Here is an 11681-nt window from a genome sequence, read left to right as displayed (position 1 = left end):
ACCCACTACATCCAATTGGTCACCAAGGCATATTTGATACAGACAGATCTAATCAGATCACTGGGGAAGAGGAGGGAGGGGCATAGGAGGAGCTTGCCCAAGGCCATGTTAAACAGCCTTGGATGGGATTGGCTGAGAAGCTGAATGCCTTCTGAGCATATGGAATTATGAATGAGAAGATCTGAAATAAAGGAAGGGCTCTTGGACTCTTGGATAGGCTGGCTCTCTAGTTTTTGGGCTTCTCTTTCTAGAGGATGCTTGGATGATTGTGTTGTACCTGCCTGGGTTTCCCAGTGGATGGCATTTTGGATGGGAAGGAACTCCAGGCACAGCCTAGGATTGGGCTGGCCTGGCAGAGGGTGGCAGGGTTATTCTTCTTTGGGTATTCTAGAGGGGACAAGCTCTGAGTCAGAAAGCTACATAATTCTACAATTGTGTAGCTTTTTTGTCTTATGTTGTTTTGTAAACTAACCCTATAGAAATAGGATAATTAAAACTAATTGGGAATGACAAGAGAACTCAGGAGTTAAAAAGATTAGCCTTAATTGATAGGCCTAAGTGACTGATGCATGTGGGAAGCTGTTATTCCAAAATTGTGTAGCTTTTGAATAAAGACTCCTCTCCTTTGGCACTGTAGGGTAAGTGGAAGCAGTCTGGCTTCCTCACCCAAGTGTCTGGGTAACTAAGGGAAGCAGTGTTCCCATAGCCTTGAATGGGCTTGATAATTAGTGTTCTCATAGCCTTGAGATTGGGTCAGATAAAGTATTCCCATAACATGAAGTGGGCTCACATGCACAGAATTTTGTTATGTTATGTCATGTTCTGGCAGTTTTCTGGCTTTGTTCCCCTCTAGTACTTAAACAGGTAGGGACTCCCTGCTGGGGTCAATGATGAGAGATGTGCAAGGGAACAAGCACCACGATGGGTGCCACTCTGGGGAGCAGGGGCCACAACATGTGCCAGGCAGATACATGCAGATAGACATGCAGCTTGCAGCATGCGTGGCTCGCCCACCCATGAATAAAGGCATGCCAGACATCCCAATGGCTCCATGAATATTATTCTGTCTACATGAATAGCATGAACTTGCCAGGTCTTGAACAGTCACAACACAATTACCAAACCTTTACCTCTGGAATTTTGCTTAGAGGGTGGTGGTGGGCAGCAGCACCCCAACAGCTACTCCGTAACATAATGTTTTATCATCTAATCGTCCTTCAGATAACAAGAAACAGAAATGTAAGCTTCATCTTCAGTCTTCAATGAAAGCTTAATCATCAACCTTTAATTAACCTAGGGGATAGTTAAACCTTTGAATCAAAAAGGAAAAAAAAAGCAGAGTGTTGCCCAAAACATTCCAGAAGGACCTTGCAAAATGTACATATCTATAAACTCAAAGCTCTTATTTGTAGCTCAGAGGGAACAGGTGCAAGAGCAGATAGTAGGAGATTCTTTGGACTGAATGTAGGTTAAAGAAACAGAAGTTGGGAGATCAAACAAGATAAGAAAATTTAATGACAGTTTCAAAAATTAATATATAAAATCATTAGACTGCATATATAGGTTTAGATATAGATATAGATAATATAGATATAGATGCAGATATAGATATAGATATAGATATATATACACACATAGATAGATAGATAGATAGATGATAGATAGATAGTACATGTGTATGTGTATATATATTTATATAGCTGCCACTCAGATCAAGACATAGATTATTTTCAGTACCCAGAAGATTCCTTTGGGCTCCTTTCTAGTAAATGTCTGCATCCTGAAGGCAAGCACCGTTTCAATTCAATCATCATCTGTTCGTTTTTCCTGATCCTGATCCATACTATAAAATGAAACTGTATAATAGTTTCTCTTATGTCTAGTTTTTCTCTCAGTCTTACTTCCATACAATCCATCTGTGTTACCTGTAGGAATTATTATTTACCCTTCTTTTCCATTATTCTGTAGTTCTCCATTGTGTAAACATTCTACACTTTTTTTTCAAGGTTTATTTGGTGTTTTAGTTGGTATGACACTTGGATAGTTGGCTGTGTTATTTACATGTAGAATTTCTTTTTACATTATATGGCAAGGTACACTAATCATTCATATAGTACACAAAATGAGATCCTTAAGAAGTTATGCACAAGACATGCAACACTGGATTTATACATTGGATCCCAGGATGTGACTGACTGGAGAGAAAAAGTTGGACTAGGCACGCTGGGCAAAGGAACCACAAGTTACGTAACACACAGTGGACACTCATCTAGTTTGAAGGGCAACCGCAGGTGTGTGCAACATTGGCAGTGGTGCCTTTGAAGAGGTGGAACTGTTTCACACTAACCAGGTTAGGACTACGCAAGGTAAGTACCATCCAGCATCAGGACAGAGATACAGGTGAACCATTACGTTTTCTATCTTTAGGAAATTGGTGTTTTTAGTCATAGATTGGATGAAAGGGACAATATGCACAATCTCCAACTAAAATCCTGTTGTAGCCTCAACAGTGAGGTGGTACAACATCAGAAGACTTTAAAATTGCAGCTCTTTCTGGATCCCCCACAGTGTATCTGCACTCTTCTTCAAACGGGCCACTTCATCAGGTGTCAGAGTCACCTTCACAACATCTGAGATTCCCTTCTGCCCCAAGATGCAAGGAACACTGAGGAAGACGTCTTCTTTTATTTCATAGAGACCCTTGATCATGGTGGAAATGGGATGCACCCACCTAAGACTCTTCATTATACTTTCTGCCAAATCTGCCACAGACAGCCCAATGGCCCAGGATGTGTAGCCTTTCAGTTTGATCACCTCATAAGCACTGTCAACCACCTGTTTGTGAACTTCTTTCCACTGTTCCTTATCTGCATTGGTGCCTAAGGCAGGGTGCAGAGTCTATCGGGAGATGCCGGCAACATTCACTCTGCTCCACACAGGCACACTTGAGTCTCCATGCTCCCAAGGACCCACCCATGACAGCTTAATGGGTGAACTCCCAGCCTTTCCCCCATTAGGTAACGGAACTGGGCTGAATCCAGATTGCAACCACTTCCAATAACACGGTTTTTGGGAAAGCCACTTCTCTTCCAAGCCACGTAGGTCAAGACATCCACTGGATTGGAAACCACAAGCAATTTGCAGTTAGGACTGTATTTTACAACATTAGGAATGATGAATTTAAAGATGTTCACATTACGCTGGACCAAATTAAGACAGCTTTCTCCCTCCTGTTGACATGCCCCAGCTGTGATAATAACCAGCTTGGAGTTTTCAGTCACATTATAGTCTTTGCTAGAGACAATTTTTGGTGTTCTAAGGAAAAGGCTGCCATGTTGGAGATCCATCATCTCTCCCTTCAATTTGTCTTCCATGACATCAACAAGAGCAAGTTCATCGGCCAAGTCCTTCATTAAGATGCTGATGGCACAGACCATGCCAACAGCACCTCAATGACTATAATCTTATTCTGGGGGGTTTGTTCTTCCTTAAGAAGATTCACAATCAGCTCATCTTTGAGAGTTGCCATATTGGACTTAGAACCAAAAGGAATCGAGTGTGCACGGCAGATGGGTGTTGGTGGCGCGCGGCGTTGGATCCGGACTTGGCGGCAGTGGCTCCAGTACAACATTCCACACTTTTTTATCCACTCTCCTGTTGATGCACACTTGGGTCGTTTCCAATTTAGAGCCATCACAATGAAGACGCTATGAACATTTATATACAATCTTTTCACAGATGTATAAACTCATTTCTCTCACTGAAGACATATTTACAGATGGAGTTTATCTCGGGGTGGCAGAGAATAGAGATTGCATTGTGAGCATCCCTAGCACTGCAAACTGCTGTTGTCTAAAGGTCTGAGGTAGGAGGAGTGGTTAAAATTACTTACATGTCCAACTCTGAGTGAAAAAGGAAAACTGACATTTTTCTGGTCTGCTAACTTTAATATTCCTTTGAAAATTAAGACTTCTAATCTACTGTATTTATAAGTGGCTATTGCTTACATATATGTCAGCCTACTTTTATATATGATTTTACATACTAATTTTTCAACCAGTCATCTTATTAAATTTCTTATCATTTCATAATACATTCAGTTCATTCTCTTGGATTTCACCTTTATTATTCCAAATATTGTGTGCTCCTGCTTTAAAATTTTATTGTACTTCTTTCATTCTCTTGAATATATTACTTTAGCTAGGTGCCCCTAAACAATAAAAGGGCAGTAGTGGTATTGAGTGTTCTTAATTTTTTTCTGACTTTAATAAAAATGTTTCTTATCTTTTACTAGTAATCATTATGCCAGATTTGATTTTTGATATACATTTGTATACTCTTAATTTATTCATAGCTTATATCAAAATGATGTAGAATTTCATCAGTTAGATTTTCAGCCTCTATCAGGATATTGCTTTTTTTCCTTTGATATACAGGGTGGAGTAAAAGTAGGTTTACAGCTGTCAGTATGTGAAACACAAAGTTTATTCTTGTATTATTGTTTATTAATTATTGTATTATTTTCTATACCCTAAACAACTATAACCCTACTTTTGCCACACTGTATTAATGTTATAATGTATTAATTTATTTCTAAGAAGCTATTTGCTTATTTTTTTATTTCTTAGGTCACTTATTTTTTAAATTTTAAATATTTTCTGAAGTCAACTACAAACATTTCATTTTTCCTAGGTAATCAAAGGGCTATAAGATAAGAAGGAGAAAAGAGCTCACAGAGAAAAGTAGAGTTTCCAGCAGAGGGCATATGCACAGCAGATATCCATCAAATGATTCTATGTTGTATTTAATAACAAGAAAAACAAATACTTTTAATTAAAAAAATTACCTTGCCCAAAATAGATATTAATTTCACACAAATTTGCCAAAATTCTAATATATTCCAAACACTTCACCAGACACTGAGGATACAGGGGTGAATGAGACAGACAAAATCTTTTCTCAGAAATCCTACATCACCTGGGAAGAGGGTCTGAGCCTATATGTGTTTACCCAGAGTGCTGGGGTTCCATGATGCTTCATCTGCTGCTTGCACAGTGCCTGCCTCTGGAGAAGTTAGCTCCATTCAGAGGCTCCACCCAGGCTCTTGAAGGACTTTCCTCATCTTAACATTAACAAATAAACATTGTTTAAACCAACTGAATAACAAATCTCCCTTGGACTCCCTTTTTTAAAAATATGCTGTTTTTGTAAGACATGATCAGAGTAATTATGTGACTAGACAATTCTGATATAAATCAAGCTTTCTGATAATGCACATATACTGGTAACAATTATTATTTTTATCCTTTAAAAAGACTCCCAAGCCCAAGCCCAATGAACTACACCACTCATTTATTTTTTGCACTTCTTAAATTGAACTTGTGTTGAATTATTACTTAAGCATTTCTTTAAAGTATTCTGTAGCAGGGACTTGTATATACTTATAAACAATTTTTTGAGTCACTTTATTAAAAGGGGTGACGAATACCAGGTAACACCTAATTTTTAACTTTCAAGTTCAGCAGGCTTTATTTATTTGTAAGATGGTGCAGCCAGGGGGCCCCCCAAAGAAGGATTTGTAATGGGTTCCAGAACTCAGGGTGCACAGGAAATATTAAAAATATGGAATGTCATCACCCCCACAGGTCTGAACTGGGACACATGGAGCAGGACCATTGAGAGTTGTTTTGCATAGCAACAGTTTTGCAGATAACCTCTAGAATGGTCATTTAACATACCTAGAACCTTTAACTGGTTTCATAGATAAGTTAAATAGCTGTGGCCGTGCTTTGAGCCAGGGATATGGGAGTGACTTCAACCCAGGATGTAACTGGGAGGAAACTCCCCCTGCTTACAGAGCCTGAGTAAGAGCTTGGAGATGATTGGCTCCACACCAAAGGGCCACACCTGCCCGGACTTACTATGGAAGCCCAGAAAAGCTGGAAAAATAGGGGAATGCTGGCAGGTGTAGCCAATTGTGGGAGGAGTTGGAAATGGGGCCTCAGAGGAAAATTGACTCTGGGATTTAAACCCAGGCTCCACAGCCCTGACAAGAAGAACCACTCAGCTTTAGTAGGGGAGAACCTTGAGGCTTTGGGTCTCCTTTTGCCATGCAGTTTAGGAAGCCAGGAAACAAGATGTAGCAGCGATGCAGAGCTCTTTCCTAGCAGTTTGGAAGAATGCAGGAGAGACGCTGTGGGAAAGAAAAGGGTGAAAGGATTCTTGCTGGTGGGCCAGGAGAAGGTGCTATGTGGGTTTGGATTAAGAACTGGAGGTCCTGGCCACACAGCTGATGGTGCTGAGAACCAAGGGAGGCCTGCCAGCTGAGCATGGATGACTGGAAAAAACTGGGGACTACCTGAGCCACACATCTATTTCTTTCCCTGAGATATGGTACCCCAGACCAGGCAAAGGAGGGAAGGAAGGATTATGTGTTTGTGGATGTTTTAAGGGACTTTGGGATTTTAATGAAGACATTAATTCATTACTCTTAAGTCTGTATAATTTTTGAATAAATAATCCTTTCCTTTTCACCAATCTCTAACATGGACAGCCATAATTTCATGGTGGTAGGCAAGGTGAACCTAGTACAGGGGACCCCAGGAGAAGGGGGGGGTCCATTCAGTAACATTCTGTTACTGACCCCTTCTCTGGTGGCCAGTCAGGAAAAATCATGGGAGACCACATGTGCAGTATCTTTAAAGTAATACAATTACTTGCACATGCAGAAGAAAAGCCTGCCAAAACTAGCCAGGAAGGATCCGCCCTATAAGAGTAGAATCTCTTCAGCCCATGAGGTCAATCTCTGCTCAGAGTTGGCATGCTCCCATGCTCTCTGCTATACACTCTGTGTGTTTGGGTCAGTTCTTTGTCCCAATCACCAAGAACCTGGTTACCTGTGCCCACCTGTGACATATTGGTAGACACAGGTAGGTAAGACAAGAACAACTTATTCACCTTAGCTCTCCTGGGACACCAAGAAAGCAAAAGAGAAGATTCAGTTGTGGGGGAGCTTTGTCCAGCAGAGACCCCCCTGGCCATCATGGATGAGAATAAGTCTACATAGACATGATCTACATGGGGAAGAAAGGTGATGGATCTCTCAGAGGAGCAGGGCCAGGAGCCTGTCCCTCAGTGGGCTTTTATTGGGTTCAATTTGCAAAGGAATATGGGTAAAGCTCATCAGTAATTTTCAGGCAGTAAGGATCAAATAATAAATAACATTCAAAGAACTATGAGGGCTTATTCTGAGTCAGGGTCAGTTAGCTAAAGGGCCATAAAACTTTAGGAAACAAACTCATTTCATGCTTGGACCCTTATCAGAAAATTGAGGACATTCTTAGCAGAACAGGTTTCACAAGATTTTATGCATTTTTTTTCTTAGGCCTGATCACCCTGGGAACTGCCTAGTCCTGCCCAGGGCTGCACCACCCTCCAGCATTGTTCAAGGTTTAAATCAGGCAGGGGAAGTAAGGCAGCCAACAGATTACGAGACTTCTTGCCGACAGAATGAGGACTCAGGCTATGTCAAAGCTGAGGGGCGAGGGTCCATCACCCCCTTTTTCTATAGCCCCCCAACTCCTTCCCTGAGGGCTCCTTCATGATCAAGTCTGTCTTAGATTATCCCTCCCTTGAGGAATCTTACCTGTCATTGGCTAACCAGTCATCTGCCCAGGGCCAAGCAGGGTGAAGTAAAAGGGGGCAGAGGCAGCACCCCTGCCAGGAAGATAAGCTTTGTCTCTTCAGTGGTTTATAATCCCAAGGTCTCTCATTCACCCTTAGCCATGGGGGGTTGCAGCTTCTGAAACTAGGGAGGGTGGTTTCCAACATCCAATAAACCTATTGTGACTGTTATCAATGAATATCTTGACAGTAAATTATTTAGAACACATTGTGCCAAATTGTTATATCCTCATATTAATAAATGTTAACAAACCAGGCATTTGCAACATTAATTACAAAATAAGTTTTAAAAATTAAAAAAAGAAAAAAAGAAATGCATTAAACATTAGCATGTTCCTACTACTAGATATTTCTGGCTTTCTGTTCACTAGAATTTAAACAAGGAATTTAAAGTGTATATAAAACATTCACACATCATACTCTAGCCACTGCAATATAATAGGCTCCTTTTTACACAGAGACTGATAAGGCTTTTGCTAGATTGGCTGTACTTGTTGTCTTATGTGAAATATATTTTAGTTTAAAGCTTTGCATAAGCTATAGACAAAATGAGGATTTTTATCATAATCTGCCTGGCTATAACTATTAATTTTTCTATCTCTGGCTCCAGAACTTAGCATCTATTTTGTTGCCTTAAAAAAAAAGGAAAAAAATGATAAAAAGTAAAAAGGAATATACATTTGACTTTTATGAAAGACAATAATTCTTTTTTTATAATGTATTCAAATTCTGCATGGAGACGAAATTAATTTTAGTTAAATTCTTAAAGAAAAGGCCCCCACATAGCTTTTTAAATTAGTAAAAATCCTGCAATATACAACTTCCTTCTTTAATCAAAAATCTATTAGACTTACTTGTGTGTTAATACCAGATACTCCTCTTTGTCAACATTTGAATATTCTTCATTTTTTAATTGGTTTTACTCTTTTATTCTGCTCATCATTTTCTCTGAAGTGAAAGGAAAAAAACATTCTCTAGAGACACAGTGGTCATTTCTGGCTATATTATTTATTGCAGTTAAACATGACTCCATTTCTTATAACAGGCAAGAGGCCTTTATTCTCAGAAAGAGTGCTGGTAGAATATGGCCAACCAGCAGTGTTTTCTTCATGCCTGTACCAAGATACATGAAGTTCCTTGGGGGGAAAGGATTCAGAGATAAAGTCTTCTGAGAAATCTGGAGTTGCAAAGCAAGTAAGATGCGCTTCACCAAGCATTTGGGAGGGGGAGTGGGTAGCAAGGGGAGGGTCGAATGCAGAGGCTCTGCCTCTGTCCAGAGAGGGCTCCTCTGCTCTAGACCCAGCCAGGACTTAGAGGTGCAGCTGAGGCAGGAGGTAGTCAGGAAGGAAGCTCCCGAGGCCCCACAGGGCTGAGGTAGAAAACACCTATACATGACAAAGACCCCCTAAGACGGGTTGTTCCTGTTTTCTGGGACAACTCTGAATCATAGAATGCGCCTGCGCGCTACCCCCTGATTCATTATAATATCATTATAATGAAATAACATTGTGGGACTCCCTTCTCCAGTAGCCAATCAAGAAAGTCATGGGAAACCACACATGCGCAGTAGCTTTGAAATCCAACTCCTTGTACCTGCACAGGAAAAGCCCACCAAAGACTAGCAGGGGGGCTTCTGCCCCTATAAGAATAGAATCCCCCCAGCCCACGTGCCCTTTTTTTTTCCTCTGCTCAGAGCTGGCTCACTCCCGTGTCCTGTGGTATGTACTATCACTTAATAAACCTCCCCTCTTTCTTTATGCTATAAACTTTGTGTGTTCGGTTCAATTCTTTGTTCTCGATCACTAAGAACCTGGTTACCTGTGCACACCTGTGACACAGCTGTGGGAGAACATGCTTTTTTCTTTTCATTTGATGTCATGGTCTTATTTAAAATTTGATAACAAGGCTCTGCTTTCTCTACTGCGTTTTTCCATTAGCTCTGTGAAAAATATTATAAATGGAGATACTTCAACATGAAGTCAGAGCTGCTGTCCCAGAGGAATTGTCTTATATGTCTTGAACTGGGCAAAATAAATTTTGGGCTTTGTCCAACCAACATTGTATTCCAGAGTGTTTGCAAAGCTAACAGGAAAACAGAGCTTCTGACAAGACTGAAATTTAAAGACACTCTTTAGAGTTAGCACCACCATGTACAGCTGGAGAATAACTTATCTTATTTGCATCTATAGAAATCCCTTCCTTCTATTCATGTAATTATTCCCCATCCCTTTCTCATCAAATCCCTTGTTTCACCACCTAATCAAACTCTATTTGGGTTTCTGCCTGAATCTGTGCTTCCTGAGTACCTACTCTTTTGGACCTCAAATGAACAGGTATTTCCTTCTCCTTTTGGCTTTTTATTTTTACGTTAACATTATTACTGTTGGTCAAATTTGACTTGCTTAATTAAATCTGCTCTCTTTCTGTGGCCAAGATAAGTTATTGAAATAGCATTTTGTTTGGTACTTCCTGTAATTTTCTCTTTCTCCTCATTTGGAGCAAGTAGCCAGGATTTGTAATTCTTTTATAGATCCCCCCTCCTGGGATTTTGACTGGGATGAAAGCAAAGAAGGTCAGTTTTTCCTCTTTTATTGGAAAAGCCTAAATGCACTGGAGAGATTACCCTGACTTTCTGAAGGGTCCTGGGTAGGAGGAAAGCCTTGAGAGACAGGCATGTGGTGGGGGGAGGAGTCCCAGAACACCTGGAAGGAAAGTGAGGTCTATGGGCCCTGGGAGCAGGGTCTACTGGCCTGGGCCCTGCTGCCTCCTTCATTCCTTGCTTGGCATATGGAAACCTTTGCAGGTGGCAAGACTCAGATAGAATCACATCTGTGTACCTAGGAAGGGGGCAGTGCAGGTACTCAGCATCCCCTGGCATGCCCACTGGGCTCCTAAGGGCCAGGAAAACATGAGGGATGGCAGGATTCAGGCAGGCTGGTGAGGAGAAACTCCCCCACTCCCTTGATGCTCAGTAAGACACTAGAAGTACACACTGCTTCAGGACCAAAAAGTAAGTAAAATAAAATTTTCTATTTTCTGCTTGGAGCCCAATTTTTTCATATATATTATGCTTTGCTGACTTGATTTTATACAATAATATTCATGCCATGAAAAGATTTAAGTTGCATTGATTTCAATGTTCTATGTACACATGCCACTTTACTCCTAGTCTCCAGATATTTTTCCCCCAGAATTATTTTCTTGAATAGAATTTAATATTTGGTTTTTCTGTCACTGTGTCAGATGACAGAAAACAGAAAGAGGGACAAGGACCACTTGTGATTTTCATCATTGATCTTGATTAATTTGAATTCACACCAAAAAAATAAAAGAAATTAAATTGATAATTGCAATCACACTACAAAATGCTATCTACTCTTTCTAACAGGAAACAACTCTTAACAATGAGGTGTATTTTTTAACTTATTTGCATGGGAGCACAGATACACTTTTTATAAGCTCACACTGTATTTACTTAGTGCTCATTGGCCACATTTCATGGCAGCACACAAGGCTCAATTGCTTGCTTTATTAGCTGCCCATTATTTATTGTTGTATAAAATGGTTGTTCTTTAGAGTTTAACACCCTGATTGATAGGACTATAGTTGTTTTTTCTTTGTGTTTTATTTTGAAAACATTCTTGAAATTATTTATGTGTGTACCTGTATGAGTAGATAGATCTTGAAATGGAATTCTTGACTCAAAAAATACATACATATTAAAATTTTTATTGCTTTTGCCAAATCAACCTCCATAAAGTTAGCTCAATTGATACACACACAAAAAATTAAAAGCACTAGGTGGTGTAAAATCAGTCCCAATAGTAGTGGGAAGGACAATCTAGTTGTAGATGCATTTGGGAGTAATATTTTATGTTTGCTTTTCCAAGGCAAAGGGCTGGTTGAAATTTTGGGATACCTGGTCTTTAAAATTTTGAAAATTAAGAAATTTTCATATTTACTTTGTGCTCAGTCATGCATTTAAAAATGTCTGAAAG

At 40.0% G+C, this 11681-nt stretch overlaps 1 pseudogene; it reads right to left on the bottom strand.

Moving 5' to 3' along the window:
• Window positions 1-2535: 2535 nt before the first annotated feature.
• LOC123807586 lies at window positions 2536-3544 on the bottom strand (annotated as a pseudogene).
• Window positions 3545-11681: the final 8137 nt, after the last annotated feature.

The sequence above is a fragment of the Phyllostomus hastatus genome, unplaced genomic scaffold (assembly GCF_019186645.2).
Source record: "Phyllostomus hastatus isolate PE091 unplaced genomic scaffold, TTU_PhHast_1.1 phas_scaffold_46, whole genome shotgun sequence".
Taxonomy (NCBI): domain Eukaryota; kingdom Metazoa; phylum Chordata; class Mammalia; order Chiroptera; family Phyllostomidae; genus Phyllostomus; species Phyllostomus hastatus.
The sequence above is the reverse complement of the archived record's forward strand: the minus strand, read 5'-3'. Positions and strand labels throughout refer to the sequence as shown.